The sequence below is a fragment of the Macaca nemestrina genome, chromosome 8 (genome assembly GCF_043159975.1).
Source record: "Macaca nemestrina isolate mMacNem1 chromosome 8, mMacNem.hap1, whole genome shotgun sequence".
Classification (NCBI taxonomy): domain Eukaryota; kingdom Metazoa; phylum Chordata; class Mammalia; order Primates; family Cercopithecidae; genus Macaca; species Macaca nemestrina.
Window position 1 is genome coordinate 97,051,746 of NC_092132.1, and position 13,911 is coordinate 97,065,656.

General features: G+C 47.4%; 1 pseudogene; it reads right to left on the reverse strand.

Annotated features, from left to right (window-relative positions):
• Window positions 1-1,189: 1,189 nt before the first annotated feature.
• On the reverse strand, window positions 1,190-6,270 carry LOC105495684 (large ribosomal subunit protein eL29 pseudogene; annotated as a pseudogene).
• Between the last annotated feature and the right edge of the window lie 7,641 nt (window positions 6,271-13,911).

Sequence of the window (13,911 nt, forward strand, 5' to 3'; positions counted from 1 at the left end):
ATGAAAAAAAGCTCATCATCACTAGTCACTAGAGAAATGTAAACCAAACCACAGTGAGATACCGTCTCATGCCAGTTAGAATGGTGATCATTAAAAACAACAAGAAACAACATCAGGAAACAACAGATGCTGGAGAGGATGTGGAGAAATAGGAAAGCTTTTACACTGCTGGTGGGAGTGTAAATTAGTTCAACCATTGTGGAAGACAGTGTGACAATTCCTTAAAGATCTAGAACCAAAATATCATTTGACCCAGTAGTACCATTACTGGGTATATGTCTAAAGGGGTATAAGTCATTCTACTATAAAGACACATGCACACATGTATTTATTGTGGCACTATTCACAATAGCAAGGATTTAGAACCAACCAAAATGCCCATCAGTGACAGACTGGATAAAGAAAATGTGGCACATATACACGATGGAATACTAAGCAGCCATAAAAAGGAATGAGATCATAACCTTTTCAGGGACATAGATGAAGCTGGAAACCATCATTCTCAGCAAACTAATACAGGAACAGAAAACCAAACACTGCATGTTCTCATTCATAAGTGGGAGTTGAACAATGAGAACACATGGACAAAAGGAGGGGAACATCACACACTGGGGCCTGTCGGCAGGTGGAGGGCTAAAGTAGGGATAGCATTGGGGAAATACCTAATGTAGATGATGGGTTGATGGGTGTAGGAAACCACCATGGCACATGTATACCTATGTAACAAACATGCACGTTCTGTAAATGTATCCCAGAACTTTTTTTTTTTTTTTTTTTGAGACGGAGTCTCGCTGTGTCTCCCAGACTGGAGTGCAGTGGCACAGTCTAGGCTCACTGCAAGCTCCACCTCCCAGGTTCACGTCATTCTCCTGCCTCAGCCTCCCGAGTAGCTGGGACTACAGGTGCCTGCCACCATGCCCAGCTAATTTTTTGTATTTTTAGTAGAGACAGAGTTTCAAGGTGTTAGCCAGGATGGTCTCGATCTCCTGACCTCGTGATCCACCCACCTCAGCCTCCCAAAGTGCTGGGATTACAGGCATGAGCCACCACGCCCAGCCTGTATCCCAGAACTTAAAGTATAATTAAAAAAAAAAAAGAAAAGAAAACTGAGAAAATGAGAGAAACAAAAGGAAAAAAAGTACAAAATACAAAAAAAAAAAAATCACTCAAGACTTTAAAAGAGCTCAGGAAACTAATTTACATAAAATTAATGTAATTTATTTCAACTTTGCTCGACACAATTGATAAGAATGAAATTCTTCAAACTACAAACTTACACCTCCACCTTTGTTACCGTGGGTTGAAGGACAACAAATCAACTTCTTTCCATTTGTTGTCGAACTTAAAGGAAAACTCAGAGGAATTTCTGGAAGATTGTATGTTTTCCAAGAGATTTTAACCAGGGTTTTTTAAAGTTTTGCACTTTTGTAGATTTGGCAACTACAAACAACTAAACAGGAATGAAACATATTGTCCAAAACCAATGACTTATTTTTTTTTTACAATTTTTTTATCTCACTTTAAACAATCATTATGCAAACCTCGACTTATTGTATGTACAAATAAAATAAGCATACAACACATGTTGTCTTTTTTTTTTTCCTGGCTCAGGTTTATTTGCACAAATAGCACAAGAGGACCCCAGCCCCATGCAGATGGCAGCCCGGGTGGGGGCGGGGGTAGCACCAGTCCTGTCCTCACGTTGGCAGACAGAGATATCTACTCTGAAGGCTTTGTAGGGGCCTGGGCACCTTTGAGAGCCTGAGCTGGAACTGAAGCTGGAGCTGCAGCCTGGGCCTTGGTTTGGGCCTTGGTTTGATCCTTGGTCTTGGTCTTTGGCCAGCACAGCCTGAGCCCCTTGGCCATGCGGGCATAACCACACTTCCCAAGCTTGGAGTGGGCAATGTAGGCAAGTTGATTGAGCTTGCGACTGACACCCATTGGGATCTCAGGCTTAACCTCCTTGGGCTTTACGAGGTCCTTGATAGCCTCGGCACCTACACTCACGGCCTTGGCACTGTTGGCCTGCATCTTCTTTAGGCCCTTCTTGTGCTTGGCAAAGCGTATGTTCCTCAGGAACTTGGGGTCCACCCCCTTAAGAGATTTGTATCTTTGTGATCAGGGTTTCTAGATATCATTTCTGTGCCATTTTTAGAACTGGTTGTGTGTGGTGTGGGTCTTGGACTTGGCCATGTCTGCACCTTAAGCCGCGGCTCCTGAAGTGCCTAGAACCAAAAGAGAAAGGGGCCACCCATACGTTGCATTTTGATAACAATCTTCTCAACATGTTGTGTGTGTCTCCCAACCCCACTAGTTCGGGTTTCGTCAGGGCTGCCTGCCTGATCTCAAGGCCAATCAGGAAGGAGCAGTGATGGTTTTTGTCCTGAATGCATTGATATCAGCAAATGAAGGTTTTCAGGGCTTTATTGCAGATCACACCCCATTGCTGTTGACAGTTTTTCTTGTTGTTGTTCTTTCTTTTACCCTTTATTTGGTGGAAGGAAATGGAAGATAAGGGTGTGGTGAAAAGATAAATATGATGCTTGAAGATTAGAATCTGACCTTTGTTATGGTCAGGCCCTAGCCCTGTGCAGTCCATGTCATCCACACCACATATGGAAGTCCACTTAGTGAGACAAGCAGACATTCTGCAATGGAGATGGTGAAGCTGGATTTTCATCTCCTAAGGAGAGAGTTGATTTCATTCTTCAGCTTCAGAGAGAAGTGAATCAAAAGATGAAATATAGCCATCACGCCTTCCTCCCCTCCCTACATGTGCTATCTGCACTACAACTATCTTGACTCACCTTTCTCCATTGTTCTCCTTTCCTCTTCTCTTATAGTCAGCCCTTTGCATCCTAATCCTACAAGTAGGGTCCCACCTGCCACACTCAAGAGCCCTATGAAGGTCTGCAGACCGTCTGTTTCCTTGCTTCCTGTCCTAACCTCACACTACATGTTTATTGGGAATATGGGAAATACCAAAAATAAGATATAATCAAGCTCACCCCTTTGATGGTTAATCAGGAAACCTCACTTGCCACCTATTGGGAACGCACTGTAAGCCAATAAAGAGGAACAAATATTTTGAAAGAAAGATGGACATTTAAGTGGGGGGGCTGCAAAAGAAGCCTAATGTTACTCCTCAAAAGACATTGCTACCAGAGCCACATGCATTTCTTTTTTCCTTGCCAAAATATTCAAACCAAGGTTTGTAGAAGAACTTTGAACCCCACACTTTATGTCTGCACTTGGGAGCTGAGTTTAATCTGTACTTTGTTTTTTAATTTATTGAGGAGGAAAAAAGCCTTATCTGTATGCGTCTGTAAAACCAAATGCATGACCTACTTTTTATATTACCTAATTTTGAGATTTTGGTTAATTTCTCAATCTCTTTAAGTCTCAGTTTCTTATTCAATAAAATACGTGACTTGGACCATTTGTTGCTATGGTTCGCTCTAATTCTAAAATGCCATTCTCACCAAATTTAAATCAACTTCACCAGGGGGACAAAGCACGGCAAATTTATGGAAAATGACAAGTCCTGAGCATAGAACCACATCCCTGAGCTGTGCCCTGGAGGAGAGTTGAGAATGAACACCCATTGAGATTTCCATTGAAATTTAAATGAATGAGAAATAAACATTTGTTTTATATATATGTGTATGTGTGTGTATGTATACACATATATACATACATATATATATATATATATATTTTTTTTTTTTTTTTTTGAGACAGTCTCTCTCTGTCGCCAGGCTGGAGTGCAGTGGCGCGATCTCAGCTCGCTGCAACCTCCACCTCCCGGGTTCAAGCAATTCTCAGCTTCCAGAGTAGCTGGGACTATAGGCATGCACCACCATGCCCAGCTATTTTTTGTATTTTTAGTAGAGACGGAGTTTCACCATGTTGGCCAGGATGGTCTCCAATCTCTTGACCTCGTGATCCACCTGCCTCAGCCTCCCAAAGTGCTGGGATTACAGGCATGAGCCACTGTGCCCTGCCTGTCATTTTTAAATCTTTATACATTTAGTGGTTTATTTTTTACAACAGCTACTGTTAACTAATGTATTTCTGGACTTCCATTTCCTCATTTAAAAGAATGAGAGGCCGGGCGCGGTGGCTCACGCATGTAATCCCAGCACTTTAGGAGACTGACGAAGGCGGATCACCTGAGGTCAGGAGTTCAAGACCAGCCTGGCTAACATGGTGAAACCCCGTTTGTACTACAAATACAAAAAGTTAGCCGGGCGTGGTGGCGTGTGCCTGTAATCCCAGCTACTCAGGAGGCTGAGGCAAGACAATTGCTTGAACCTGGGAGGCAGAGGTTGCAGTGAGCTGAGATGGCGCCATTGCACTCCACCTTGGGCACCAAAAGTGAAACTCTGTCTCAAAAAAAAAAATGAGAGTAATAATAGCATCTGGGAATGTTTTTATGAGGCTGCAATAAAATGACACTTGTGGATCAGCCCAGGTGTGTCTGCAAGAGTGGGTTTGATTTCTCTGTTTCTTCCCTCCACCCAGCTGTAGAGGGAGGAGCAGTAAGCCCTTGTCACCAGGTGGACAGTGATGAGGTTGAGGCCCACAGAGCCCCCCAGTGGATGCTGTTCTTCTGAAGAGCAGCCTACAAACCTGCTTCTCCCAGAGGAAGCTATGTGGAAAGTTGCTTCCCCATGCCACACAGTGGTCTGGGCAGAGGCTATTGGGGTAGATGGTTCACTCCTCCAAGGGCTCAGGAAACCGAATTCCTTCTGCACCCCACCGTCCCACTTGCCTTCCCTGCTTCTCTATGTCCCATTGGCTTCTTCTTGCCCTGAGGACCCACTGCTGTTCTCACGGTAGACCACCGGGTACTTGGAAACTGATGGCCCCTACACAACCATGAAGATCGTGTGCCTCAAGATTCCAGCTTCCGTCTGTCAGCCACAGAGGTGCTTCCTGATGGGGTAGGTGGGCCCTTGCTATTCCTCGGGGGACAGGGCATCCTGAATGCCTGGCACTGTTCCTTCTAAAGCAGCCTACTCTCACAACAGCACACCCTACACCCACCACCTAAGCCACAGAAAGCCCACACAGGGTCATTAGAGAGGACCTGTACATACAATTGCACACAGACAGACAGGAAGCCAGGCAGGCCCTCAGGAAGGCAAGAAGAATCAGGAGGTGAGGAGACTGGAATCACGACCCTGGCTCAGGCAGGTGTGCCTGAGACAGGGTCACAGACCCCCCGCCTAAAAGCAATGCAAATAAATGTCCTGTCAGGGAAGACACTGTGAGCTCCGTCACAGGTGTGAGTATGAGGGATGAGCAAGTCTCCGAATTCAGCTCACCCTCAGTCACCTGCTCTGTAAACCAAGAACCAGAAAATCCAGCACTGGCCAAGGAGAGGTGCTTCACACCTCCAATCCCAGCACTTTCAGAGGTCAGCGTGGGAGGACCACTTGAGTTCAGGTGTTTGAGACCAGCCTGGGCAACATGGCAACAAAAATTTACAAATTAGCAGGGCTTGGTGGCATGTGCCTGTAGGCCCAGCTACTGGGGAAGGGGAGGACAGAGGATCACTTGATCCTGGGAGTTCAAGGGTGCAGTGAGAGCCTTGTTCATGCCACTGCACTCCAGTCTGAACCACAGAGTGAGAGCCTAGCTCAGGGGGGAGGAGGAGGAGGAGCAGGAGGAGGAGGTGGAGGAGGAGGAGGAGGGAGGAAGAAGGAAAGGAAGAAAGGAAGAAAGGAAGAAAGGAAGAAAGGAAGAAAGAAAGAAAGAAAGAAAGAAAGAAAGAAAGAAAGAAAGAAAGAAAGAAAGAAAGAAAGAAAGAAAGAGAGAGAGAGAGAAGGAAGGAAGGAAGGAAGGAGAAAGAAAGAAAGAAAAAGAAAGAAAGAAAGAAAGAAAGAAAGAAAGAAAGAAAGAAAGAAAGAGAGAGAAAGAAAAGACCCACCAGCACCTCTTCATTGGTGCTGAGGATAACGTGACAGCTTAAACACGGACCTGCTTCATTTTGGTTATATATGAAAATGGACGGCCTCCAAAACTTCCTTGACTTCACACCATGTCGTCCATATTCTCACCATTTTCCTATCACTCTTCTGAGAGATTTATTGAAAACTGTAACTTACTGGATTTTTCCCATCCTAAGTAGAAAGGAACATACTCAGCTCTCAGCGTCATTTTGGAAAGTTTCATCATCTGCATCACTCGGCGGGCAAAGTTCTTTTTGGCGCTTGCTCCTTTTGGAAGCCTGAGCCATTCCGGGCGGCTTGGCGACCCTGACGGCGCAGGCCACGGAGGGAGCCCCAGCTCGGCGGGACGCGGCGGGCAGATCGGCGCTGCCCTAGGGGGCTCTGGGCTCCTGCCCTCAACGTGGCTCCCTCCAGCCTTCGCCCCCGCGCCTCCCTCTCAGTTCTGCTGGTTGCCCTGCGACGATGCTTGGCTCCTGCCGCAGGCCCCCGAGTCGAGTCTCGTACTCCCCGGCCGGCCCTTGAGCGGCCTCCCCAGCCTGACCGGTGTCCTGCCCGGCGTGAATGGGGGAGGTGCTTCCCACGGCTGGGGGGTCTGGGGACTCCAGCCCTGCCTGGATGGCGCCCCGCCCCGCCCACCTGCCCATACTTTCTCAGTCCCTGGAAGCCGTGCTCTCCCGGGAAAGTCCCTCTCTGTGTTATCATCCTTCTGTTTTCCCTATCAGTGCTTGTAAACTTTTTGTTTTTGAAGACTCCTTTGAGACTCTGTTAAAGGACAGGAGCCTGCCCCCAGGAATGTCTGTGCACATGGACGCGTGGTTCCAGGAGGTACGGGGTCTAGGTGTTTCTGCAGCTCCGGGCCTGGGGCTGTCCACGCAGGGCCCCGCAGCCCCGGGGGGTCCCGAGAGTGCCTCGGCGCCGGTGTTTCTGTGCTCACAGTGGAGCCCAGACCCGCTCCTGTCAACCTCTCCCCTCTCAGGCCCCGAAGCTGGGGACAAAACCTCCAGGAGAAATAAGGCACAGGACTAGGGGAGGGGAGGGATTAGAAACTGTAATTCAACCTAATATTTGAGGCTTGGCAAGTGTGCCTATGGGATTTCACGAAAACCCCCGAATCTTTTTCATTTCAGAGCAATTAAGCCGACCCCAGCGTCCTGGCTCCAGTAAGCCGCTCAGCTCTCCGTTTTATTGCCTGTTTCCTTCTCCCTTGCCAGCACGAGTTCCCATCCTTGCGCTCAACATAAAAAACCCACACGGCGTCGGTGCCACGGAGGGGCCCCACGAACAAGTGTGGGGCTGGGGCAGCCGGCCGGGCACATGTGGCTCTCGGGGCCGCGCACAGGCACTGCTTTCGCTCTAATCAGAAACATCCCGCCGTAATTTAATAGTTCCCACCAAGCACAGACACCAAGTCTAGAGATTCTTCCTCCACATTCTTAACCCTTAGAGGAGGTGGGAAGGCCAAAAGAGAGGGGAAATTAATCCCTTACAGTTGCTACGCTGGGATTTTTCACTTGCAGTTTTTTTGCTCTGATGTGAGAGAAAACGATGTGAGCTTTGGAAGCTTTCAGGGAGCAGGAATTTATATTAAAATGCCCTTCCTCGGTTCTGGCAGGGGGTGTGGATGTGGGCAAGCAGTGGAGTCCCTCACTCCCTGGGGAGGGCCAGTCCTGCTAAGAGGCCAGACAGAGCACGTACCGGGGCCACCAGCAAAGCAGTGCACCGATTAAAAGTGTTTGAATCCTGATTTGACACAGCAGTGACGCAGCTGACCTGCTGGTTCTGAGGCCTCCCTCTGGGGCTCCGCCGGCCTGGTGCCTCTGGGGTGTGGATGTCACCGTGGTCGTGGGGGTAGGAGTCCACCTCAGCCTGTCACATTCTCACCTGCAGGTGGAGTGCCATAACTAAGAAAGCCACAAGATTGAAAGCATGAGCTTTGGAAGAAATTTGTCTTCCACTTAGATGTTTTGATTAGTTAGTTTTGATTTAAATTAAGTTTTTCTAAAATTCAGGAGTTACATGTCAACTTTTCCATATCTGTTAAGACCAGCCAGTGACAGCTGTCACACCTCTGTGGCTTGTCTTCCATACCCACAAACTCGTATCCATCTGAGGCCACTGGTGGTCAGCCTTCCTCTGCTGAGTGAGTCACAGGCCCACATGCATGTATGTATACACACACTGCACCTATACACACACTGCACGCATACAGCACCCGTGTGTATACACAGCACATGCATACACAAATGGCATGCATACACACACCACACACATACACGGCACACATATACATAGCACATGTGTATACGCACAGCACATGCATACACAGAGGGCACACATGCACACAAACCACATGTGTACACACGCACATGTACACACACACTGTGCATTTCTCTCAGTGAACATTCACCACATGCCTTGGGTGCAGGCAGGATTATGCTGCATGAGATAGGGTCCCCAAACCTGGCTTCACCTTCAAAGCACTGAAGGCATTTTGAAGAGACTCCCTGATCTACCAAATCGAGTGTGGACTTGAGACATTCTTATTTATAAAGGCTCCCAGATTGCTCTGAGGTATAGCTGGGACCCGCAGGCGGACAGCATTCATGTTTGCACCACCTGTTAAGAAGCTCACCCTCAATGCAGTGCCGGTGGAGAGGGGCTGGCGTCTGGCACTCAGGTATGCAGCTTTGCTCTGTGATTCTGATGAGTAGTGGGGCCTGCGGAAAACGGTGGAGCTCTCAGGGTTCCTCTTATCTGCAAAAAGAGGACGATAATGGCATCCTCATTGCAGAGTTTGTGTGCACATGGAATGAGTGAATATTTGAGAAGCATTTGGAACAGTAAGTGGTTTAAGTTGTGAGTGCTAAATAGAAGCGTTACCATTTCCCTTGAGATGTGAGTTGATGGTGTAGACTGGTGGAGGGCCGAGGAAGCCTGCAGCAATGGGAGAGAGGGTCCCACTTGTGGTGACAAGGCTGGGAAGAAACACCATGGCAACGGTTTGCAGGTGAGACTGATGGGGAGATGTGCAAGCTGATGGAAAGTGTAGAGACATGTTCATTTATGAATCGTCCACAGGCCCAGCTAATCAAATTCACATCAAGCAATGTTGTTATCCTTACCAATAGGCCTGACTCTGAGAACTGGTAAGTAACTGAGTGTGTACAGTTGAGGTGAGATGGGGCTTTCTCAGACCACACAGGCCCACTCCCCCTACAGATCCTAAATCTACATATGGCCTAACTCAAGAGCAGTATGAAGGAACATGCACAAGATGATTGGCAGGCCCCTACCACTGCACAAGTGACTGCTGCTCCCTCCACCGATGGAGAAAGAGGCCTGGAAGAGGCCAGCCAGTAGCCTGCAGTCAGGATCTGGGCCACGAATGGAATTCTCGACTACAGACTGAAAGCCCTGGCATGTAGACCAGCCTCCACCCTTTTTCTAATGGAGAAAAGCTCCTTCTCAGATATAAAATATTTGATGTATGTATTCACATGATACATAAATGAATGTGATATTTATTTGCTAATTTATAAACTTGATAATGGGCACAATTTTATAAGAAGCGCATGCTGTTCTACACGGTGGGAGAAGCTGGGTTCAACGGCTCTGAGAACTTCAGCTTGTTAGAGAGACCAGTGTTTTTCTTTGTGCTCAGGAACAGCACTTTGTAGTGAAATGTGTCTTCAATGACAGCATTTAGCGTCCTGTCCCAAATAAGAACATCCTCCCAGTGAAATCCAGGAAACCAAAACAATCATGACGAGAGAATGTGCAACGCCAGATGAATGTGGATCCTACTTTTTTTTTTTCTTTTTGTCTTTACTTTCTTTGACATTAAATATTGTGTGAGAAAGAACTCTGACTCCCAGTGAGCCATCTGTCTTTCGTTTCTTTTTGGGTGTGTAGCCACCCACAGTAATCAGCCTAATCCTGAAGTCAGTAACTCTGTTACACAGATAGGGCCCTGATTAGAGGAAAGCGAACCGGGGGCCTCTGGGTTTGCTTCTCCAGGTTCCTTAGAAACTTACAGTTTGGTTCTCATCACTCCCACATTCCTAGCAAATCCAAGGGCAGGTTGCCCAGGGTGGCCGTGGTCTGGGTGCCGGCTTCCCTCAGGCTCCACAGGGATGTGGATGGCCCAGGCTGGTGCCCTGGTGTCCTGGGCTTGCAGAGCCACCACCAGAGAAGCTGCCCCAACCCACACCCATCCAGCAGGTTGGAGGGCTGGAGGGGTCTACCTCTGGCAAGGATTGTTCTATGTGGGTGGCTTAAAGTGATTCAACCTTTAGCCTTATGCCTCTGACTCCACCCCCAGCATCCAAGAATTACCCTGAAATGCAATGCCTGACCAAGCTAGCCTCACTTTAATGATGCACATCATCTTTTTCCCTGAAGAATCCCTTGTCACAGTGGTCTCAGGATGGAGGTGACCGCCATCACAGGACCCAAAAAACAGACATTTCCCCAAAAACTCTCATCATCCTAGAACAGATCCAGAGAGGCAGGCACCTGAGGCAGAGCGGGGACATTGATCTCAGGGCCTCCAAGTTGCATCCTCCTCCTTCCCTCCTCAGAGGCACGTCCCCTGCCCTCTCCTGTCTCCCGGGGCCTTCTGCTTCCTAACTCCTCCTCCTCTCTAAATCAAAGCAATGTATTTATCCTGGAACTCGACCCCTTTCCAGCCAGTGTGGTAATTCTCCAGGCATTTGCGTCTTCAGATTTTTATCTCTAATCATTAAATGGAAGCTTTGTGTCTTGTTAAAGGAATGTCTGGTTTGAGGGGAGGATTTTTGGAAAATCCTCCTTACACCTAAAATCACTTCAAGATTTCTGTGTGCCTGGATCTGAGAGCCAAGGAAGCTGGAGTGGCACTCCTCTCACCCCAGTCCCTGCCCAGGACTCTCCCAAAGATGGAGAGAGTGGTACTAGATCTACAGTCCCAGATGCCTCTCTTTCCTGCAGCATCGACCTTGGGATGAGGCCAAGGTCGTGGGGAATCATGGGGTACAGGGGGAGGTGGAGGAGGGGCCAGAGCAGGTTCACGAGGCCCGGGAAGACCCAGCTGAAAGAGCAGAGATGAAGGGCTGGGCCTTTTCATACCGCATGTCCATGTGTGAGCCACACATTGTACCAGCAAAGCTAGGGTGACACCAGATCTGAGTGCTAGAGACCTAATGAGATAAGGAAAAACATTTGGAAGATGATTGTAAAAGCCACTGATTATAGTGATTCTGGTTAACTGCTGATCACTCAGGCCTGATTACCATGCTGCACAATAATGACTATGTACATCCTAAAATGTGTGTCAGATTAGCTACATTTTTTTGATTACAGCAGCAAATCCTGCAAATGTATGGCCACTCAGTCTTTATAATTTCCTTCTTCTGCGGCACTATCTACTCAAGCAGCCTGGTTTTGGGCATTTGTCCTAAAATGTATGAAATGAATAAGATAAAATCAAATAAAATAGGGAAAATAGGCACACTGGGCCTGCTTCGAAGGCTCACGTGACCAGGCCCCTGCCATGCCTGCCTCCTGGAAGGAAATCACACCTGAGATCAGGCAACAGTGCCATTCTACTCACTCCCTTATCTCCGGCGCCCAGAACAGCACTACACACCGGAGGTGCTTCATAGACGCTTAATGAGGGAAGTAAACAAATGACTAAAAGTAAAGGCAGAATCAGCGTGGGTGATGTTTTGACAGCTGCACTCTGACACCCCTGACACCCTGAGAGGCTGGAGAATAACACAGTACAGGTAAGCACCTTCCAGTTGGCGACCTGAGTTGACACCCTGGCTCCATCCTTAATTCTTACGACTGTTCACATCATTCACCTGGGGGAGCCTCTGCTTTCTCTCAGGAAAATGGAGATATTAATCACCTCTCAGAATTCATGAGAGGATTATATGTTTTTAGAAAATAACTCCAGGCTGGGTGTGGTGGCTCACACCTGTTAATCCCAGCACTTTGGGAGGCCGAGGCAGGAGGATCACTTGAGGCCAGGAGTTCTAGATAAGCCTGGGCAACATGGTAAGACTATGCCTCTACAAAAAAAAATTTTTTAATTAGCCCAGTGTAGTGGTACAACTAGTGGTCCCAGATACTTGGGAGGATCACTTGAGCCCAGGAGTTTGTGGCTGCCGTGAGCAGTGATCATACCACTGCAGTTAAACCTGGGCTACAGAGAAAAACCCCGTCTCAAAAATTAAAACTATAAATAAAACTACTCCATAAATGCTAATGCTAAAGAAACTGCATGCTTTCCTTTGAGACCATTTACATCCATTTAAGTGGAAATTTCTTATTGTGCAGTGCTAGGGTTTGAATGTGTGTCCCCTCAGAAATTCATGTTGAAACTTATCCCCCATGATGGTAGTATTAGGAGGTAGGGGCTTTGGGGAGGTAATTCAGTTATAAGGGCTGCATTGTCATGAATGGGACTAGTATCCTTATAAAAGAGTCTTCAAAGAGAAGTCGCCTCCTGCTCTTCCACCCTTTCCATGCTGTGAGGACACAGCAGCAAGGGGTCATCCTGGAGCAGAAAGCTGCTCTCACCAAACACCAAAGCTCATACTTGGCTCATGGACTTCCCAGCCTCTAGAACTAGGGTGTGAAATACATTTCTCTTCTTTATATGTTACCCAGTCTCGGGTACTTTATAATAGCCGCACAAACGGACTAAGATATGGGATATGTGGTGAGCATCTTAGCACCTCTCCTTCTAAGGACCTACCTTAGTAATGGATGGAACCCACAATCGGGCATTGTTTTTCAAAGAGAACTACTAGTGTTTTCAGAATTTTGCCTTTCAACTCACCAAACTCCGTTGAGGAGAAGAAAATTGTGCCTGCCCTCTATTAAGCGTAGGGGCATTCAGGCTAGTTCCAGCTTTTGTTAGAGCAAAGTGAGTGACATCCTGAAGGCAGCCCTCACTGTGCCCATCCTCAGGAAGCAGCCCCGTCTCCTCTGGGTACAGCAGGGTGCCCTGAGAGAATGTGCTCTGGCCAGAGCCAACCCAGCCGCCGCTTTGTGATGGGAGGCTGAGCACACTGCTTCATCTCTCTGGGCCCTGGTTTCCTCTTCTGCAACTTTTTTTTAAAATACAGTTTACCTCCAAGGTGAGTGCTAAGGACTGAATCGTATCCCCAAAATTCGAATATTGAAGCCTTGACCCCGTCTGTGCAGCTATATTTGGAGACAGGGCTTTTAGGAAGTAATGAAAGTTAAATGAGGTCATCAGGGTGGAGTCCTGATAGGGAGAGGCTGGTGGCCTCATACCAAGAGAGACCAGAGCTCGCTTGCTTTCTGCCATAGGAGGACCCAGCAAGAAGGTGGCCACGAGGCAGGAAGAGCCCCCTGCCAGACACCACATCTGTCGGCATCTTGATCTTGGTTGGACTTCTGAGACTCAGAAACTCTGAGAAATAAATGTCTGTTGTGTAAGTCACGCAGTTCATGGTATTTTGCTATGGCAGCCTGAGCTGACTGAGATAGTGAAGATTAAATGAGAACTTCAGGCAAAGCTCCCACCTCAAAGGAGGCTCTCATAAAAGTCAGCTCTCTTTCCTAAGCACAGTACTCTGAGTATGATTCAGCTTTCCCTTGATAAATTAGGATCCTGCCTCAGAATCATTGTTCTGAATAAGAAATCTCCACACACAGCTATATGAAAGAAACCATAGAAGGTGCTGAAAATACTGGTGATTGCACGCCTCTCAGAAAGCAAATTTCTCTTTCTTTTTCCATTAAATCTCATTCTACCTTTCTGCTATTTGAAACTTTAGTGTAGTAAATGCTAGAGAAAGAAGCTGTGATTCTATTGAGTCAAGGATCTGTTTCAATTAAATGAAAGCTGTATCCTTTGAAACAAGGGTCCACTGAGTGGAGGTACAGCTACCATCCTCCTAGTGAACGTGCTCTCCATCCAGTAGTCCTCTAGTGAAGT